The sequence below is a fragment of the Sus scrofa genome, chromosome 12 (assembly GCF_054392235.1).
Source record: "Sus scrofa isolate SSC_HxYL_T2T_F1_AM1 chromosome 12, Sscrofa_HxYL_maternal_Yorkshire_Landrace_v2.0, whole genome shotgun sequence".
Classification (NCBI taxonomy): Eukaryota; Metazoa; Chordata; class Mammalia; order Artiodactyla; family Suidae; genus Sus; species Sus scrofa.
In genome coordinates, this window is record NC_139394.1 from 8088064 (window position 1) to 8109301 (window position 21238).

General features: G+C 45.0%; 1 protein-coding gene and 1 non-coding gene across 30 annotated transcripts in view; one reads left to right on the top strand and one right to left on the bottom strand.

The window, feature by feature from the left end:
- Nucleotides 1-21238, top strand: part of SLC39A11 (solute carrier family 39 member 11) — a 445093-nt gene that overhangs the window by 267438 nt on the left and 156417 nt on the right. The window lies entirely within an intron of this gene.
- On the bottom strand, nt 7488-7594 carry LOC146398021 (U6 spliceosomal RNA). The gene has a single exon (XR_014822175.1). It is a non-coding gene; the product is annotated as a U6 spliceosomal RNA (small nuclear RNA).

Genomic DNA, 21238 nt, shown 5'->3' on the forward strand with positions numbered 1-21238 from the left:
TCATCTCTTTGACGTTTCCATAGTTTTGCCTTTTCCAGAATCATATAGTTGGAATCATTGGTTCCTCCCTGGCTTTTCCTGGCTTGATAGAGTCTTTAGAGCTGGATAATGTTGCCTTGTTTGGATGGACCATAGTTTTCATTATCCATTCACCTGCTACAGGATATCTTGGTGGCTCCCAGGTTTTGGCAGTTAGGAATAAAGCGGCTCCACACATTTCTGAGCAAGCTTTTCCCTCTTTTGAGGAACTGCCAAGGAGCAGGATCGCCGGGTCCTGTGGTAAAAGTATATGTTTAGTACGAAACCCCCAAACTGTCTTCCAAAGTGGCTGCACCCTTTCCAGTTCCCAACAGCAGTGAAGGAGGGTTCCCGCTGCTCCACAGGCTCATTAGTGTTTTGTGCCATCAGTGTTCTGGATTGGGGCCATTTTAATAGATGTGTAATGGTATCTCGTCTTAATTTGCATTTCCCTGGTGACATATCACATGGAACATCTTTTCATATGATTGTTTGCCATATGTCTGTTTTCCTTTGTGAGGTCTTTGGCCCTTGTTTTAGTTGGGTTGTTATAGTTGAGTTTTAAGAGTTCTTGATGTATTTTGGATAAGCGTCTCTTATCAGATGTGTCCTTTGCAGAGATGTTCTCCTAGTCTTTGACTTGTCTTCTCATTTTTTCTTCTTCCTCTTTTTTTTTTTTTTTTTGCTTTTTAGGGCCGCACCCACAGCATATGGAGTTTCCCAGGCTAGGGGTCGAATCAGAGCTACAGCTGCCGGCCTACACCACAGCCACAGCAACACCGGATCCGAGCTGCATCTGCACCCTACACCACAGCTCATGGCAACGCTGAGGCCAGGGATTGAACCCTCATCCTCAAGGTTCCTAGTCACATTCGTTAACCACTGAGCCACGAGGGGAACTCCAGACTTGTCTTCTCTTTTTTGATACTGTGTTTTGCAGAGCAGAAGTTTTTCATTTTAATGAACTAGCTTATCAATTATTATTACTCTTTATACTGGTAACTAGATCAAGTAGTTGCTTCTGCTTTCCAACATGTAGCTGATTTCTCTGTTCACTGTTGCTCTTGCTTTGCACTCCTTCCTGGAGTGTCTTTTATTCTTCCTTTAATATTTTTTCACTTAGGATCCAGGGAAGCAAAATCTCCATCTTATGTAAAAATGCCTTTTTTTTGCTCTGACTCTTGAAATAAAAATTGAGTTGCATTTAAATTTCTAGGTTGACAGACATGTTTATTTCCTTTAGCACATTGACATTGTTATTCCGTATTATTCCACTTACACTGCTTCCATCAGACTAGAGAATTGTGTTATGTGTTATCTCTTCCCTGTAAGCATCATAAAAGTGTATGTGCCAGCAGCCTCCTCTCAGTTTTCTGGTTGCTTATACTTTTTTCATTTGTTTTGGTGTATTTTATCTTCAGCATGATTTAGCTTTGTGTGTGTGTGTGTGTGTGTGTGTTCGTACTTTTTTTGCCTCAGACTTGGAATGCTCTTTTAATCTGATTACTCACTTATTATTATTACTGGAAAGTTTTTTTAGTAATCATCTCTTCAAATTTTCCTCTCATATTCTTTTTTTTTTTTTTTTTTTTTTTTTCTTTTTAGGGCCGAACCCAAGGGATATGGAAGTTGCCAGGCTAGTGGTCAGATCAGAGCTGTGGCTTCCAGCCACAGCCACAGCCATAGCAACGCAGGATCTGAGCCGCTTCTGCGACCTGCCCCACAGCTCACGGCAATGCCGGATCCCCGACCCACTGAGTGAGCGCAGGGATCGAACCCGAACCCGCATCCTCATGCATACTAGTCAGATCTGTTTCTGCTGCACCATGCTGGGAACTCCCTTGCCCTTCATATCCTTTATTTTCTTCTTCTGCAACATTTACTAGAAGTATATTCTGTATTCTTATTTTTCTCCCATGTGCCTTAAACTCTCACCCTTTTATCCCTCTATTCTCTGGTCCATTGATACATCACCGAGTAGATTCTAACCTACATTTAGCTTGTCTGTTGTGTTCTTAAGGGAAATGACTGGAGTTTTTATGTTTCAATTGTTCTGGTAGGTTCTTGTTAGCATGTCTTTGTTTTCTTTGTTACATGTGCTTCTTATGGCTCTCGTTTCTTCTTTTACATCTTTAATTGCATTAGGTATTTATATATATATTTTTTATTGAGGTACAGTTGCTGTACAGTATTACAGATACTGTATTACATTACAGATATACAACATAGTGTCTCACAGTTTTTAAAAGCTATACTCCATTTACTTAGTTATTATAAAATATTGGCTCTGTTCCCTGAGTTGTGCAATAGCTCCTTGTAGGTCTCATTTTATGCAGACAAATTCGTACCTCCCATTCCTCTATTGCCCCCCTCTTCCCTCGCCCCACTGGTAACCACTCGTGTGTTCTCTGTATCTGTGTGTCTGCTTTGTTTTTGAAATTTTTAAAATTTAATTTAATTTAATTTTTTAGGGCTGCACCCGAGGCATATGGACGTTCCCAGGCTAGGGGTTGAATCAGAGCTGCAGCTGCCGGCCTATACCACAGTCACAGCAACTTCAGATCTGAGCTGCATCTCTGACCTATACCGCAGGTCATAGCAACGCCAGATCCTTAACCCACCGAGTGGGGCCAGGGATCGAACCCACATCCTCATGAATACTAGCTGGGTTCATTACTGCTGAGCCACAGTGGGAACTCCAACTTCTTTTTTTTTAATTATAGTTAATTCACAATGTTGTGCCAATTTCTGCTGTAGAACAAAGTAACTCTGTGTGTGTGTGTGTACACATATATATTCTTTTTAAAAATATCCTTTTCCATCATGGTCTATCCCAAGAGATTGGACATAGTTTCCTGGACTATATTGCTTCTTTTGGTTATATTCACTTTTTTAGATTCCATGTATAAGTGATAATCAGATGGTATTTGTCTTTCTCTGACTTACTTCACTAAGCATAACACCCTCCAAGTCCATCTGTGGTGTTCTTGCAGATGGCAGAATTTCATTCTTTTCTAGGCTGGGTAGTATTCCATATATATATATCTTCTTTATCCGGTCATCTATTGATATGGACACCTGGGGTCCTTCCGTATCTTGGCAATTGTAGGTAATGTTGCTGCGAACATTGGAGTGCATGTATGTATGTTTTAAATTATATCTTATATAAAGGTCATATGTCTCCTTTTTTTTTTTTTTTTATTTTTGTTGTTGTTGTTGCTATTTCTTGGGCCGCTCCCGCGGCATATGGAGGTTCCCAGGCTAGGGGTTGAATCGGAGCTGTAGCCACCGGCCTACGCCAGAGCCACAGCAACTCGGGATCCGAGCCGCGTCTGCAACCTACAACACAGCTCACGGCAACGCCGGATCGTTAACCCACTGAGCAAGGGCAGGGACCGAACCCGCAACCTCATGGTTCCTAGTCGGATTCGTTAACCACTGCGCCACGACGGGAACTCCTGTCTCCTTCTTTCTATGTCCACTGACTCCCATTCATAGTGTCCTGTTTTCTTCTAGACTTTGTAACATTCTAGCACCCAGCCTTCTTTAGTGGGCTGCATTTTTCCTTAAGGATCCCCAGGGTCGTGGATCGTGGGAGACTGACCTTCACAGTAGTTTTGCATTTGTTTCTATAAGACCCTTTTGCAAGAATGTGAGCCAGGAGCCAGTTTTTACAGTGATGTCCAGATTGAGGTTTCCCAGCCCACAAAGCAGACACTCAGCAGTCTGACCTGTTCCACATGTAAGCCAAGGTTTTCATTTTACTTGCATTTTTTTTTTTTTCCCTCCAGAGACCAGGCCGAAACATATGATTATCTTTTTTTGTCTTTCTGTGCAGCTGGATGGATCTTTTTTTTTTTTTCTCTTGTCCATTCTTCCACCCAGGGCAGAACTGTGTGACTCTTGCATTTATAGAATTTTGCCTCCTGCCTAGTGTGGCACAAGGTCTCATCTTTGTCCCTTGGGGACGGTGACACCCAGAGCCTGTTCTTGGCGGCCTATGAACTGCTTTTGGTGTTTGGCTCTGGTTTCTGGATTCCCTGTGATTAGTAATTCCCTTTCTTTGTTGCAAGCTCAGACGCACACTCGAAACCCTTCTGGTTTGTTTATTTCATCCATCATTTCTGGGTGTCTGCGGAGGAAGAGTTTGGTTTTATCCTCATCTTTAATCTTGCTGGAAACCGACATATCTGGGGCAGAAACTTCAATTTGCAAAACGATCCTGCTTATTTCTTGTCTTTAGTCATTTGCCAGGTTCTGCCAGGCATCAAGCCATCCTTCAGCCTCACAAAGTCCTTCACAAACTTGTATCTCTTTTCAAGACTTGTGATGTGGCATTTCTGTACATTTGACAAGAAAACGAAAATATAAATGTTCACGATCCTCAAGCCTGCTGCCAGAGCCCAGTTTGGCAGCCAAGGGAGGGAACTTTTGAGTGGCGACTCATTTATAAGTGGGGAGTTCGGTCATGAGTCTTCTGGGTTCTGAGCGTGTATGTTTTCCTGTTGCACCTTGAAGCTTGGAGAAGGCAGGCCTGGGTCGTGGGGCTCCTAGGAGGTGTTTTCCACCTGCATCAAGCATGTTTAGAACCTGTGTTAGGGAACTCATACTGCAGGAGGCAGGGTGGGGCAAGGAGAACTCTTAACCCTTTCACAGTCCGTGGCTCCCTTGGTGAGCAAGAGGCTATTAGATGTCCAGCTTTAGCTGAGCTCAGCCTGCCCAGTAAAGGACAGAGCTACGGGAAAAGCCCACATCCCTTGGTTTACATTCCTCATGGGGTAGATCTTGATCCACTTAAAACAAGATTCTTTGGGGGGGTTCCCATGATGGCTCCCACGAATCTGACCAGCATGCATGAGGTTGTGGATCTGGTCCCTGGCCTCGTTCAGTGGGTTAAGGATCCGGTGTTGCCGTGAGCTGTGGTGTATATAGGTCGCAGACGCAGCTCGGATCCCATGTGGCTGCGGCTGTGGCTGGCAGCTACAGCTCTGATTGGACCCTTAGCCTGGGAACCTCCATATGCAGTGGGTGGAGCCCTAAAAAGACAAAAGACAAAAACCAAAGCAAAACAAGATTCCTTGGGGTGCTAGAAAAAATATATAGATGCTTAGGTTCACCCCTGATTTGCCAAAGTCAGCCCTCTTGTGATGTGGCCAGGGAATAATCTTCCTTTTAAAATTCTCCAGGTGATTCCCAGTCCGATTACAGGGTAAGACTATCTTCCCTGGGTTCCCGCAGGGAGGAAGTGATCGGAAAGCCAGTGCCTTCCTAAGAGTCTTTTGGGCAAAGAGAATTTCCTTTGAGATGGACAAACAGACGACACGGCATCTCAGGCTGCTTTGTGCAGGGAGGGAGGTTTGGCTCTGTGCTTCATCAAAAGCCTCTTTGGGGATGATTTTTGTTGAGGGGGTGGGGGAAGATGACGGTTTAAAGCCACCTGGTGGCAAGAAAAGCAAGGGAGGGGGAAAGGCGGGAGGACAATCTAACTCTGCATTAACTTCCTCCCGGTTTGAGTTAAAATGTTGCCTGGGTTTCAATTAACAGAGGACCTTCTTCCACAGCCTCGGTTCATCCCCAGTTGCCATGGCAGCAGGCACCCTGCTGGCTAGAGGGCCCCCAATACCTGTCTCTGGCACCGGCGATCCTCCAAGCTCCTCTGAGCCCTGACCTGGCTTCCCTGCAGGCTTGGGGCTGCAGTGGCATCACAGGGCATAGCGTTTGGTCAACAGGGGAGAATTTGCCACTCTAGGGGCTTTCGGGTGGTTAAACCCTACACTCTAATAACTTCAACAGAAGTAGCTCCATCTGGGTCTGGTGTTCTGTTCTTGTTTATGTGCTTTTGGACGGGATTCAGGAGCCATTGGAGCGAAGGCACGGCAGGCCATCCCCGCGGGCAGATCACACCTCCATGGGCCCCCCCCCCCCCCCGCCCCGGCCGTCACTCACCTGGTGATCCTCGTGTCCCCCTGGAACAGTGTCCTCCCTGTGCCGTGCAGTAGATCTTTGTTGCTTATCTCTTTTATATATAGAAGTGTGTATATGTTAATCCCAACTCCTAATTTTTGCCTCCCTTCATATACTTCCCCTTTAGTAACCGTTTGTTTTTGAAGCCTCTGAGTCTGTTTCTGTTTTGTAAATAAGTTCATTTGCATCCTTTTTTTTTAGATTCCCATTCAAGTGCTGTCATATGAGATTTGTCTTTCTCTGTCTGACTGACTTCACGGAGAATGTTCATCTCTAGGTCCATTCATGCCAGTGGCAATATTTCATTTTTTTTACGGCTGAATAATATAAAAGACTTCTGATCATTTTAATCCCAAATGATTTTAGGAATGACTCCCTAGGAACCTCCTTTGAGCTTTCTGCTTGTTCCCACGTTCCTGGTTTGGTTACTGGGGGCAATTCTGGCATCTGTCACCCCAAGAGCGATTACAAGAGGAGGAATGTATTTTGCCCCTAAGGCAATGTGTTCCATCTGTGCAAGGCGAGCAAAATGATGATAAGACCCCCATGGGAAGGTCCCCGGTGAACGGTTGGCAAGAAATCTGGACCTGGACTTAGCAAGCTTGGGAGTCCATTCTTAATGGGTTTCCAGTGTGTTTTTCTGGATTCTTCTCTCTCCCCTAAGCTCTGTTATCTAGAGGATCAGTCGCACCTGTAGACTCCTGAGCCCTGCCCGTGTCTACCATGAGTTCTAAGAATCTGTACTTTAAAAAAATTAAGTGTAATTTTCGCAAGTTGTTTAGTGATGTTTCTTTTTCAGTTTTATTTTATAACGGTAAGAATACCTAAAGTGAGGTCTACCCCTAAGCAAATTGTTAAGTGTACATACCTTATTGTTGACTGTTACAGTGTGGTACAACAGCTCTCGAGAGCTTGCTCATCTTGCTTAACTGAAACTTTATGCCTTTTGATTCTGGAGACAAAGAAGGTCTCCTGCCATATCTGTAAAAATGGAAGTTGTAGCCATCAAGCCATTAGCCACTGCAGCATCCCCCCTCCCCCCAACGAGGTACCTTATGGGGATTCAGGATGAAAAAAACCAGTGCTGGCCCTCGAGATTTAAGGTGCATATCAAAGGAATGATTTCAGTGAGCCCAGACTCAAGCATCTGCCCACACAGAGAAAAGTGCTAAATTCATTTACTTGAGCTGTCTGGTTTTGCTTTAATTAATAGCAATCTTTTAATGTTCTGATAATTAATAGTAATCTTTTTATTTGATGTTCCGACTACTGCTGTTTTGTGTTTGTGTGTGTTCCTTTTTTTTTTTTTTTTCCCCTGAATCTGCTGTACATCCTGGCTTCTCCCTAAGCTATTCAAAATAGTTCCATAGAGCTAGATAGTGGAGAGGCTACCTCCCAGGCTTAAGTCCTCAGCAAGCCTGCTGAATAAAACATAATTCTTAGCTTAAGGTTGTGCTTTTTTTTTTTTTTTTGGTCCTGGTTTACAATCCAGAACGCCCTGTTTCAAAAATGTGGACCACTTCATCTGTCCGGGCATCATGCTCGCATAGGGGCCATGCTAGTCTTCTCTGCATCTTTCCAGTTTTTGTAGATGTGCTGCTCAAATGAGCACAAGAATCTGCATTTCACTCTCGTTCCCTGAAAGGTGATCTTCTGTGGTTTTTTGTTTGTTCATTCATTCATCTGTCCATTCACTTTTGCATGCCCAAGTTTGAGAACCACCGCATAAGACTCTAAACTTGGCCTGGGCTCCGTGAGGGTCTTCTCCCATCCAGCTGCTCCCACCTCACACGTGTGGCCTCAGCCTCCCACCTCTCTCTGGGTAACAAGAGGTGCGGTGTGGGTTGAGGATGGCTGGTGCTCCATCTTTCAGCCCTGTGGTCCTCCTTTGCAGTAAGAGTCATCTGAACATCCCTCAGAGTCTGTCCTTCTGAAGCCTTCCTTTCCAGGAAGGCATTTCTGCTTTGAGCGGAAACTTGAAAGAGTCCAGAGCTCTTCCCAGCCACATCTCTCCCCCTCTCTGAACCTCTGCAGGATGGCATTTATTTCCTTCTAGAAACCAAACCATTCTTCAGAACGTCCCTCTTGATCACGAAGTAGGAAGAGCGTGAGAACGTGTGTTCCAGCCTGGCCATGTCTCTGCTCTGCCCCATTGAGTCTTCCCATCTCACCAGGCAGAGTCTGCCCTTGAGCAGGAGGGCGACCTCCTTTGTCTCTGCTCTGATTCCACTGGTAAGCCCACTCCATTTGATGTCTCATTTCCTTGACGCCTGCTATCTCAAAACCAATTTCTTTCTTTGCTCTGTTGGCTCCAAGCAAGCTCAGGTCAGCACAGCTACCTTTGCCCGTCCACCTTCCTTCTGACCCAGAGCTTCCAACTCAGAAAGTAGAGGGCTCCAGGATTCAGCCTCCCCACGCTGGGGCCCGAGTGGAGCCCCCTCCCAGGTGGGGTGGGAGGGGAGAGGGCATCTTTGCCTGTGTCCACCGAGTCCTGTACACAATGGCCACCACCCTTTGATGACCCTAAATTCCACCCAAAAAATGGTAGAGAAAGAGAAGCGTGTCCCATGCTGGGAGCCGTGTTCTATTGGGTTGTTAGTTTTTAGAAACCAATTTTCCTCCTGGGCATTTCCTATTACTTGAGTTTATGGTCAAATCCAGAGAGTAAAGAATCGTACTTATTCTTCCCGGCAATTAGCTGTCAGATGCTATTTCATTAAGCCATTAAGTTTCAGCTTCCCAGGTGGAATTCTAAAAACCATATACATGTTATATATATACATGCATAATTGAAACACGTATGGAACACTGAAGTGTAAATCACCATATGATAAATATATGTGTGTGTATGTGTATATATACAATTAAAAAAGTTAAATCTGAAAATGGAAATATAATGGCTTAATGAATAGCATCGGATATATTATGCATATGTATTATAGATCATGTACATATTTATGTATCTATATGTGCCTGTCTATCTCCCCATCTGCCTATATCTGTCTGTAGGTCGCAGCTTTTTCTGGATAACCAGCAACCAATGAGCATGCGTCAGGGTTGCTAGAGACCTACTTTGCTCCCATCTCCTTGGTTGTAAACATTTCTGGGGTATTAATGTTAGTCTGAGTAAACTACATTAGATGTGTCAATCCACTGTTTTTAAAAATGAAAGCAAAAGAAAGAAAAAAGTTACTTTGTATTCCAAAGCAAAATAGATGATCTTAAAGGGCAGCAGCCCTCTCCTTTTATTGATGGAAAGTCTCTCTTATCTTCAGCAGCGGTGATCCTTCCTAAGGTTGAAAATGTCAGCAGGATTGTGGAATTTTGAAATTTTCACGTTACAGCCAAGGCGAGGAGGGTTGGGATTGAATGGTACTTGAAAATGCTGCCCTAAGTCTCTTGTGATTAAATTTTTTCTCCTCCTCTACGAATCTTCTGCTTTTGGGGGGTTTAAGTGAAGACTGGATTAGATGTACTAGACATGCCATTAGCCTTTTCTTTCTCTTTTTATAAGTGTCACACAAGATCACAGTGGAAACTGCTGGTCTCCTCTTACCTGTCCTTCAGGGTGGGGGTGGGCAGTATTATCCTCCCCATATGGCAAATGTGGAAACTGAGGACCAGGAAATGATGGGATTGAGATGTGAACTTGGGTGGCTGGGGAAGCGGCTCCTTTAAAGTGAATAATCCCAGAGTCTCATCTGGTCCCTGAGAACCGCTCTTCCCACATCCTTCATACCTAGTGACCCGGAGAGCCCTCTGTCACTACCTCGCAGGAGAAAAGAAAGAGAAAAGCCTGAAGAGGTGAGAAAAGAAGGAAGGGCCGGAGAGCCGGCCCTGGACTCCCCCTGTCTTGTCTTCCTGGGGCTGACTGGACGCCTGCAGCCAGCCCACCCGCAGCTCAGGCTGTGTCTGCTCCGCCCCCACCTTCCCACGCCCTTCTTTGCTTTGATTGACAGGTTCCCCCCCCCCCCGCCCCCGCCCCAAGAGGATCAGGAGAAACTGCCAGCTCGAATTGTAATCTGGGTGTGATCACTTTTGCTAGAGAGGGGGGAGGTGGGGGCAAAACTAGCAAACCAGGGCCTTAATTGCCTTGAATTTGGCCCGGTGTGCCTCCCTGGCGATGCCGGCAGATTTTTCTTTCCAGGATCCACTCTCTACCCTCGAGTCCAACTTGGGCAGAAGTTTGCTGTGCTGTGATGTGACTGGTGTTCTTTCTCACTGAGGAGGACACCCAGGTCAGGAGATTGGCTTTTCTTGACTAGTTGGGACCTCGTCCTTGGAGAGTTTTGTTTTTCTGTTTTATTTATTTATTTTTTAACAGCACATGCTGAAGTTAACCTTTGCACTCCGTCTGAAATGTTTTTCCATCCGGTTGATAGCAGGGAAATACTGCTGGGGAAATATTTAGCCAACAGGGAAAACAAACCTTTAGAGACAAACACCTAGCTGCATTTACATAATGTGTAAATTATTTGCATCTCAATGATATGCTAATTGCTCCTTACTTCCAAAACTGGTGCTGATTGGAAATAAGCCCACCTAACCCATGAATGTCCCTTAGGGCCTGGACATGGCTTAGCCTCTCTAGCTTTATGGGTTACGCTGACTCAGGGCTTCTTCTCTACCTAAGAGAATGCAGGGGTTTCTGCCCCCTGCAGGTTCTCTGTGGCAGAATGCACTTTGTGATGACCTAATCCTCTCCCCCAGAAAAGGGACTTTGCTCACCCTTGAGTGTCATCTGCCCCCACTCCTTCCATGATCTCCTGGAATTTCTTCCAGGTTAGTTAGTAAGCTCCTCTGTTGACCTGTCCCATCCCCACACAATTTCTTGCCATTCTTTATGTGATATTTTGGAATCTGATCAGTGTCTGGGAGTTTTTGGTCTTGGCAAAGCAAAGCTTACTTTCTGGAAAAGGAGAGGAAGGCAGAGGAGGAGACCTGTGCCCACTTGTCCACACTGCCTCTCTCATATCCTCTTAACCTGCTCTTCTCCAAATAAGCCTTTGGACAGGGTTGCCATGTGAGTGACCAAGGCCCAGGAATGGCCCAGTCAAGAAGATGGGCAGCTTTCATGGGCAGAATGGTTAATCTGGTCACAACTTGGGCCAGGAAACCATTGCAAGGAACTGGGGATTTGCATGGGCAGTGAGCCTTCAGTGAGAAGATGGACCAGAGTCTGGGCCTAAAGGCCAAGTTCAAGCCCTCAAATAGACTAATAGATGTCTTTTTAGTTCTGTAGCCTCGAGCTAAGAGTCACCCGTAGTTGGCTAGGTCCTTTGGAATTACAGAGTTCTTGCAGAGAACAGGGCTAGGCAAGGCTTGGGAAGTACAAGGTGGCCGAATTGCTGAGACAGTCCTGGTTGTTATGATCTGTGTGAAGGTTGGAAAAGAATTTCCAGACTCAGAGTGGGATGAAAAGAAAGATGAGTTTATTGAGATAAGAAACGCTGCCAACGCAGCGGGCCGACGGATCTGGAGGTCATGAGTGCTCCAGCAACTGTAGTCTTGGATGGGTGCCTGATGGTGTGGGCTGATGAAGTGGGAAGCCTCAGAGCCTGTTACTGGTGGTCCAGCTGCACCGGCCCCACCCCAGAGCCTTTTCCAAATGCCAGTTGGTAGGCTTCTCCCCCAGAGATGCCAGTTCAATCCAGCTGAGGCTGGGGATCTGGATTTTTTTAATTCCTCAGATGATTCCGACCTGAGGCCAGTTCTCAGAAACACCTATTCAGTGATTCCCATGACAACAAGGCTCTGAGATCAGACAGAGTCTCCCCAAACCTGATCCCATGTGGGAGTGAGCCTGGTGGGGGCAGGCTGCAGCCAGCTGTGTGCACCTGCGTGGTGTAAGGAAACATCCATGCCCCAAATGCTCTGGAGAACTAGAGAGTCGTTTTAGAAGAGGTGGTGTCTGGGCTGGAGGGGAAAGGGATGGAGGTGGTGTGATTGGAGGAAACTGCCAGCAGTCAGGAGATCCGGGTCCAAATCCTGCTCCTGCTACTTTGTAGCTGAACCATCCTTAGCAAGGTCACTCAGTCGCTGAGCCAGCTTTTCTTACTTCAGTCCATCCTCTCTTGGTCATTAACGAGAGGGATCATCTTCACCAGCAGAAGCCAAAAAAAAAAATTTTTTTTTTTTGGCCTTTTTTAGGGCCACACCCATGGCATATGGAAGTTCACAGGCTAGGGGTTCAATTGGAGCTGCAGCGGCTGGCCTGTGCACAGCCATAGCAATGTGGGATCCAAGCCTCGTCTGTGACCTACACCACAGCTCATGTCAACGCCGGATCCTTAACCCACTGAGCAAGGCCAGGGGTTGAACCTTCACCCTCATGGATAACTAGTTTGTTATTGCTGAGCCACAGCGGGAACTCCCCCAAAGAGATTTCTGTTGGCTCACTAGTGGAGAGGCTTCTGGAAGCTCATGGAATCAGGGAGAACTTTAAGAACAGGCCTCAGGTCTGGGACAGGGAATGTGACACCACGAGGTGACTGCTCCACCCAATGCATTTCCTTTGTCTTTGCTGGCAAGGCTGGGCTTTAGTCCATGGGAAAGAGTCCATGGGTGTTATGCATAGACCAAGGACTTGAATCGGCTAGCTTGAAGCCCAAGTCCATCCCTGGGCCAACCGCTGCAGTCAGATCAGGTTCAGGGTTAGGTGCTGGGTCTAATGCTGAAAACCTCAGTCTTCCCTCTCTGAATTCTGAATCAACTGTAAGAAGCAAAGGAGAGAGCTGGAAATAACAATTGCACCATCATTAGCAATGAAGATTATGTTAGAGGTAATGGCTTTGATATGCATCAGCAGTGAGATTAATGATGGTAAATGCAGAAGGAGACCCTGGAGGGCTCCCGGGTCCCCATAAGACGTGCCTCCTGGGGGATTTGACCAGGAGTCTTGCCACCCGTAGACACTGGCACTCAGGGGCAGAGGGAAGGAGCTGAAACATGCATGTATGGTTCCTCCCCCCCAATGAATCTCTCAGGAAACTCACTCTGTTCTGATGAAGAGGTGTGAAGGGCAAAACAAAAGGGCAAGAGTATTTAGGGGAAAATTCTTCCTCCTGGAACAAGAGGATGCAGGGAGGAAGCATTCCACACCTGCCCAGCAGGGGCAGGCTGTCGGTTACAGGAAGATGGCAGATCTGGGGATAACGGTGGGGCAGCCTGCCCATGACTGGCTTGCTGATACCATTAAGGTTGCTGATACGGCTTGATGTATATGTCCATAAAATAGGCATTTGGATAACTAAATGTTGGTCTGTCGGTAGAGAGGAGAGGTAGACAGATAGACAGATAGATAGATAGACAGACAGGCTGGATCCTTAACCACTAAGCCACCAGGGAACTCCCAGTAGATAGGATATTTTGAAATGAGATGCTTAGCCTTAAATAGAACCGTAAACTCTTTGAAAATACATGCAGAATGTTCTGTGTGGATGTGTGCATGGCATTTTTTCTGGGAAAGAGAACCACCAGCTTGCATTATTCATTCCGCAAATATTCAAGTATCTCCTCTGCACCAGGTACCACGCTGGGCGCTGTAGGTACAATTATGAGCAAGGCTCAGAGCCAGGCGCCAGAGGTGACAGCCTTGCAAACAGATAACAAATAAACAGTGCACTGGAAAAATGCTAAGTATTACGGAAAACCAGCTTGCAAAAAGAACCCCCACTCCTCCATTTGTGTTCTTTTTCATATACCATTTCAATTGAGCCTGAAGCGGTGGCTCTGAAACCACTCACCGAGATAACATTTACATCACAGACGTCTCTGAACAAGAACTATTAGCCCTTTTAAGTTCAGCCAGCACTGGGCCGATTTTTGAGTGGTGATTTATAATTCCTATCCAGCTAGCTTTTATTATTCTAAACACCAAAGCTCACTTGAGGTCTGAAAGTTAATTGGTTGTGCTTGACTTTGGGATGATTTGGACAATAAGCACATCTTTTCTTCTGAAAAGAGAAAAAAAAAAAAACTGCCTTGAGTGTGTAGTCTTTGTTCTCTTTGGCTACTGGAAAATCTGCATCTTGCCTATCTTGACCTCTAGCGGCTGATGGAAATCCGGGTGAGGACCGCTTATATGGGAGAATATTATGATATGGAATATTTTCACCCTTTATTGCTATGTAAAGTCATGTTTCAAATAGTCTGAGCCAATTAGAAGGTGTGTGTGTGTGTTTGCATGTATATACGTACAGTTTAAATATGAAAAAATTGTCAGGATTTTTTAAAGGGGGTCCCCTCTGGGTGGTGAGTGATGTTTTTCTTTGTGCTTATCAATATGTTCTGTATTTCCTACAGTGGATGGGAAGTATGGTATCCTCAGATACATTTCAAGGGAAAAATTAACTCCTTTATTTGAGGGCACCAAAGATTCTCTGGGACAAATTCTCTCGCTCTTCATTTAGAGGCTGTCCTTATTGTCCCGGTCTATGGGTGGAGGTTGGGAAAAGAACGAGGTGAAGAGAAAGAGGACTTTGTTGAGATAAGAGATGTTGCTAGTGCAGCGGGATGATGTCCTGAGGATCAGGGGGAGCCAACCCCAAGCACGTGGTTGTGTCTGTTTTCATAGCCCAGGGAGAGAAGAGAGAGGAGAGGTCTTAGGATGCACCTGCTGACCTGATTGGTTGGGGAAAGAGGGGTCTTATGACACCACTGTTGGTTGATTGGGGTGTATAAGGCTCTTATGGGGTGGGTGAGGAGTGGGCCACATACCTTTCCTAGTAGCGGGTAGAAGGGAGTAGGACAGGTTGCTAAGGAGGGGCTTGAGAACTATGTAACAATTGCAGTGGGACAGAAGAGGGCGGGAAGGGTTTGGTCATTTTTATCCTGGCAACGTTGATATCCTGAGATTCTTTGAGTTTATATCCTTGAAGTCCCAACGTATTTTATGAGTGGTTGGGGTGTGCTGTCCGTGAAACTCACCTTGGGGAATTTCTTGGGCATGAACAGAGTTCTAGAAACTCTGGCACTGGAAACAGCTGCTCTCTTACTGGCCCGGGCTGAGTGGTCCTTTAGGCCAGCCCCGTCAGAGGCTGTCACTGGAAGCATAGAAGCTTGCTGCTGGAAGGGGCCCTGGAGTCTGTCTAACTGTGCTCACTTACACTTGGAAGAAGCGAAGGCCTTTAGCAGTTAGGACTTTCCTAAGGTGACGTGCGAAAACTGCCGAGAGAGTTGGCCTGAGAGTTCTGTGCCATGGATTCCATTCCCTTCTCCATGTCCTTCTAAGGAGAGCGGAAAACCTGGTGCAATTTTGATGCAGACAAGAGGTGAAAACATGGACGTCTGAGGATGCAAACAAGGCTTCCCTGTCCTAGACTTTTCCCTGCCCTCCCCTCCCCTCCCCCTCCCTCTGCCCCTCTGGCTGCTAGAAGTGACCTTGGCTTGGCCAGTTGGATGGACCTGATAGCGAAGGGAGCAGCGGTTCCCACAGGAGAGGCCAGCATTTTAGGGCTCTAGGGGTAGAGGGTAATGTGGCGGCACTTTGCGGGTGAAGCAGGAAGTTCTGGTCTCCCTTGGCCCCATCTGGATTCCAAGATGGGTTCAGTGGCCTTTCTGGGTTGGTTCCATGAGCCCCTCCGGACTCTTCCAATGAACGAGTTGGTTTCTGTTGCCCACCATTGGGACTGCGCACAAGAAGCTCTTCCCACGGAAGCTGGACATGACCTTACACTCTCCTTTGCATCCTGGTGGAGCCCCAGCTCTCTTACCCTCTCGGAACCAAGACAAAAGGCAAGTCCTAAACCTGCAGGCTTGTGTCATCTTGTCCTTTTTCGGTTGTTCTCTCCAGTGGTTATCCTGGGTTCCAGCATCAATTGTTTCTATCCCCCCAAAGTACGAAAATCCACCGACCAAGAAATACTTGTGGAATTGTAGCCTCACCTAAGCCTTCTGAAAAGCACCACATTTTCCTTTCAGTTATGTGGCCTTTGACAAAAGAAAGCTTTTGTTTTCCCATCGAGGTTTGCAGAATGTCCCACTGTTTGTTAAGCTTGGCAATGTGGATTCTCTTGATTGTAGCAGCTAAGAGTTAATTCATTGACTCTGTCACATTTTGATCCCTGGTGACCAACGTCTAGGCTAATTCTAGATATAAATGAGGGATTATGTTGACTTAGACCCTATAAGTCCCTGTATATAGACCCTATATCGCCTTAGGGAAGATAAGAGAATGTCTTGGTTGAAGGAATTTATGTTTCTCTCAGGTCTTCTGCTGGTGATTACATTGCCTTGTGATGGCCTATATCTTCTTTTTAAGAAAGGAAAAAGAAAAGGCTTTTTATTTGATAAAAGGAATGATGGTTCCTATCAAATAGTTCAGTTACTTTTCACCTTTCAGTTTTAAATTCCTTTGCCTGTCCCTCTGGATGTTTGGCAAAAAGTCATATGAGTCTTTAGGTGCCCAGCTCTACCTAAGAGTCAGGTATATTCCCCCATCTACTTCTTCGAGACGCCTAATTAGGCAGTAATATTTGGACTAAAGTAAATTTCAGTAGAGAGAAAATACCACGACTAACTTGTAGTTGGCCAGTCTAAAACAGTAATTGTTATTTTTTAATCTTTTACTTATTTTTATTGAAGTATAGTTGATTTACAATGCTGTGTTAGTTTCAAGCGCAGTGATTCAGTTATGCACACATATATATGTGTGTATATGTATATAGAGATACACATATTCCTTTTCAGATTTTTTTCCCGTATAGGTTATTACGACGTATTGCCTATAGTTCCCTGTGCTATGCAGTAGGTCATCTGTTCTGCATAGAGCAGTGTGTGTATGTTCCTCTCAAACTCCTGCTTTATTCCCTCCCCCAGCATTTCCCCGTTGATAACCACTAGTTTGTTTTCTAGGTTGCAGCAACATGAATGGACCTAGAGATTGTCATACTAAGTGAAGCAAACCAAAAAAAGTAAAACAGGAGTTCCCGTCGTGGCTCAGGGGTTCATGAATCTGACCGGGAACCATGAGGTTGCGGGTTCAGTCCCTGGCCTTGCTCAGTGGGTTCGGGATCCCGCGTTGCCGTGAGCTGTGGTGTGGGTCGCAGACACGGCTCGATCCCTAGCCTGGGAACCTCCATATGCCACAGGTGCGACCCTAGAAAAAGACAAAAAGACCAAGAAAAAAAAAAAAAAGGTAAAACAAGTATCATATGCTATCGCTTATATGTGGAATAAAAAAAAAGATACAAGTGAACTTATTTACAAAACAGAAATAGACCCACAGACATTCGTTTTTTAGAGTTTAGTCTGTATCCGAATAATGTTGGAATGAGAGTGCAGAGGCATTTGGCTTGTACAATGCAGATTCCTGGGCCCTTCTCCCAGAGGTTGTAATTCAGTAGCTACTGGGCGGGGTGCTGAGGGATCCATAGGTCATCGTTTTAAGAGATACAGCGGAGATACCGTGGTCTGGGCTGTTCATCTTTATTCTCAGAATTAGAGGAGATGGCAGAGCTGCGTTATGTCAGAGCTGAACGTAGAACCAAAGGACTGTTAAGGTAATATTAGCAGTTGGAAATGAACCCTGAAATAGGTGCTGTTCTCGTGGGCACCTCCTCCTCGACCTGGTAATTTGCAACCGTATAAATCAAGTGAGGAGCCATCCTCTTTCCAGGAGAGGCTGAGAGTCTTTTGCAAACCTTAATAAGCATTCTTCAGTTCTCCAGAAGGCCCTCTCTCTAATGAGGGGGCTGGAACACTTTTGCAGCAAAGGTCTTCTGCTGCTGGATCCCCCCCAAAGCTGTGAGGCTCTCTTTCCCTCCCGGGTGTTCGCCCTGAACACCATGTGTCGGGTGAGTGAAGAACAGTAAAGGCAGCTCCAGTAAGTCCACCTGGGCTTAGTTTTTTTGAGCACGGTTAATTCATCAGGAATGAGCTCATGTTGATAACATCGTGGTTTGTCCCTTTAAAGTAGAAGAGAGCTGACCTGGTAGGTGGACGTTTTCATCTTATTGGAAACCTTGGCTCTGTTGACCGAGAGTAGAAATGATTGCCTTGCTGAGCTCTTTGGAACAAGCAACATTTCAGTGGGTGGTTTGCTTAATGGATGAGAAATCTTTAGCTAATAGTGAACCCATCTCTTCTGATATGCATTTAATTTTTTACCAATTATGCGGATCTCTTTGTTTCTGTGTAGTAGCGAAGTAATTGCTTATTCATAAGCATCAAAAGTAAGATATGGGTGGCTTTCAGTGCCTGGAAAATATGTACTGGCTGAAGAGACAGTCTCATCAGCCCTCTTGTGCAGACCACATTTGACCCTCTGATAATCGTGTGGGTTGTGATGATTAGGTGATAAATGGAGGTGTCTATTGTAGTTGCAAAGATTGTAAACACGTTTACCATCATGTTTCTTTAACTCCAGATGCTTCTCTGCCTAAAGGTTAGTAACCAAGCATAATAAATACTTCAGTTATCTTTCCATGAAGTGTCCTTCGTCTCTAAAGGAATCTTTTCCTACCCTGGATCATCCAGGACCCGTGCGGGGCTTCCTTGAAAAACTTTTCCCTGAGATGAATGTGTGGCTGCTTTCAGGGAAGGGTGCAGTCAGCTTGTCCAACTTCTCTCCGCACTAGATCTTGGACCCTAAATTGGGCACTAGTAGAACTGTTAGACCACAGGACACCCAGTTAAATTCAAATTTTATTTATTTTTATCTTTAATTTATTTATTTATTTATTTTTTGTCTTTTTGTCTTTTTGTCTTTTCTAGGGCCGCCTCCGCGACATATGGAGGTTCCCAGGTTAGGGGTCGAATCAGAGCTGTAGCCGCTGGCCTACACCACAGCCACGGCAATGCCAGATCCGAACCGTGTCTTTGACGTACACCACAGCTCATGGCAATGCCGGATCGTTAACCAACTGAACGAGGCCAGGGATCGAACCTGCAACCTCATGGTTCCTAGTTGGGTTTATTTCCGCTGCACCACAACGGGAACTCCAATTTTTTTTTTTTTTTTTTGTATTCTCTCCTTTTGAACAGACATTTTTCAATATTGAGAGAGAAAAGTAGCTTCCAGGACCATACCAGGTATAAGTAAAGCAGATGACACTTTTGAAAAATTCTTTTATTGAAGTATAGTTGGTTTACAATATTGTATTAGTTTCTGCGGTAATGCAAAATGACTCAGTTATACTTATATACATTCTTTTTCACATTTCCCATTATGGCTTGTCACAGGATATTAACTATAGTTCCCTGTGCTATAATATAAAGTAGGCCCTTGCTGTTTATCCATGCTATTATGCATACTGATTTGCTAATGCTAACCCCAAACTCCCACTCCATCCCTCCCTCACCCCCCTGCCCCTTGGCCACCACAAGTCGGTTCTCTGTCTGTGAGGCTGTTTCCATTTCATAGATATGATCATTTGTGTCATATTTTAGATTCTACATATAAGTGGTACCATATGGTGTTTGTCTTTCTCTGATTTACTTCACTTAGTATGATCATCTCTAGGTCCATCCATGGTGCTGCAGTGCCATCATTTCATTCTCTTCATGGCTGAGTAATATTCCATTGTATATATGCACCACATCTTTTTTTTTTCCCCCTAGGGCTGCTCCCACAGCATATGGAGGTTCCCAGGCTAGGGGTCTAATCAGAGCTGTAGCTGTCAGCCTACGCCAGAGCCACAGCAACGCGGGATCCGAACCACGTCTGCAACCTACACCATGGCTCACAGCAACGCCAGATCCTGAACCCACTGAGCAAGGCTGGGGATCAAACCTGCAACCTCATGGTTCCTAGTCGGATTCATTAACCACTGAGCCACCTCGGGAACTCCAGTACCACATCTTATTTATCCATTTATTGTTGCTGGACGTTGAGATTGCTTCCATGTCTTGGCTATTGTGAATAGGGCTGCTGTGAACATAGGGATACATGTATCTTTTTGAATTACAGTTTGTCTGACACTTTTTATCAAGGCACTTTGTTGTCCTGAGGAATGTCAGAGAGGAATTTCGTAAATGCAGGCTGAAGCTCCAGCTTGACCAGGTGCATTCGTCTGTCTGACGTGTGATAACACCTGCTGCTCCGGCTCCACCCCAGTGCTCACGGACAAACTTAAACGGACCCCAGGAACACGACTCCTGTCTGTAAGGAATTAGCTAATCATATTCTCATTCCTTAAAGAGGGCGCCTTTGGACGGAGGACCTTTCACAAAAGAGGAAAGCAATATGCCTGGAACTATGAAAAATGTTCAATTTCACTTGTAGTCAAAGAAATACAAATTAAGGGAAATGTCATTTCCCCCATGAATGAATACATTTATTTTTAACCGAGAAATACCCAGACTGACGAAAAAAACAGCATGATGAGAACTTGCATACTCTGCTCAGGAAATTGTAAATGGCATGGCCTTTCTGGAAATTAATTAGACAAATGCATGAAAGTTCTGTGATTGACAGTTCAACTTCGGGGAACTTTGTTCAAATTTCAGCTTGTTTGTAGAGGTGAAAGGTTTTACAGTGGTATTTATAGGAAAAAAATTTGAAATAGCTTAAATGCCCAGTGGTATGAGAATATAAATAGTAATTTGTATTCCTTGAAATGCTTATAAAGGTTTTTTGTTGTTTTTTTTTTTTTCAATCTAATGGGGGAAATGCTTGTGTTGTTTAGTGGGAACAAAAAGAGTCTACAGTTGTATAATATGATCATCTCAGTTATATAAAACCACATAAAAAAGCACAGAAGGAAATATGCCCAACTCAATTTTTTTTTTTTTTTAACCTGATGTGATTTAAATTTTCTTCTGCATACTTTTAGGTTTTCCAAGGTTGCTTGAATATGCATTTATTTATATCTTTATAATCAGAAATGAGCTTAAGAAGTTCCTGTTGTGGCTCAGCTGGAATGAATCTGACCAGTATCCATAAGAATGAGGGTTTGATCCCTGGCCCTGCTCAGTGGGCTGAGGATCTGGCATTGCCATGAGCTGTGGTGTAGGTCACAGATGCAGCTTGTATCTGGCATTGCTGTGCCTGTGGTGTAGGCCAGCAGCTATAGCTCCGATTCGGCCCCTAGCCTGGGAAGTGACATATGCCACAGGTGTGGCCCTAAAAAGCAAAACAGACAAAACAACAACAACAAAAATTGGAAAAAAAGAAGAAATGAGGTTATGGGAAGGAGAGTTTTATTTGGGGTACCTGCCCAATGGCTGACTGGCCCTGCCTTGGCCAGTTAAACCCATTTAACTTATTAAATTGATGACATTTAAATGAATGTCCTGCCAGTTGGTTTTAAGCCAG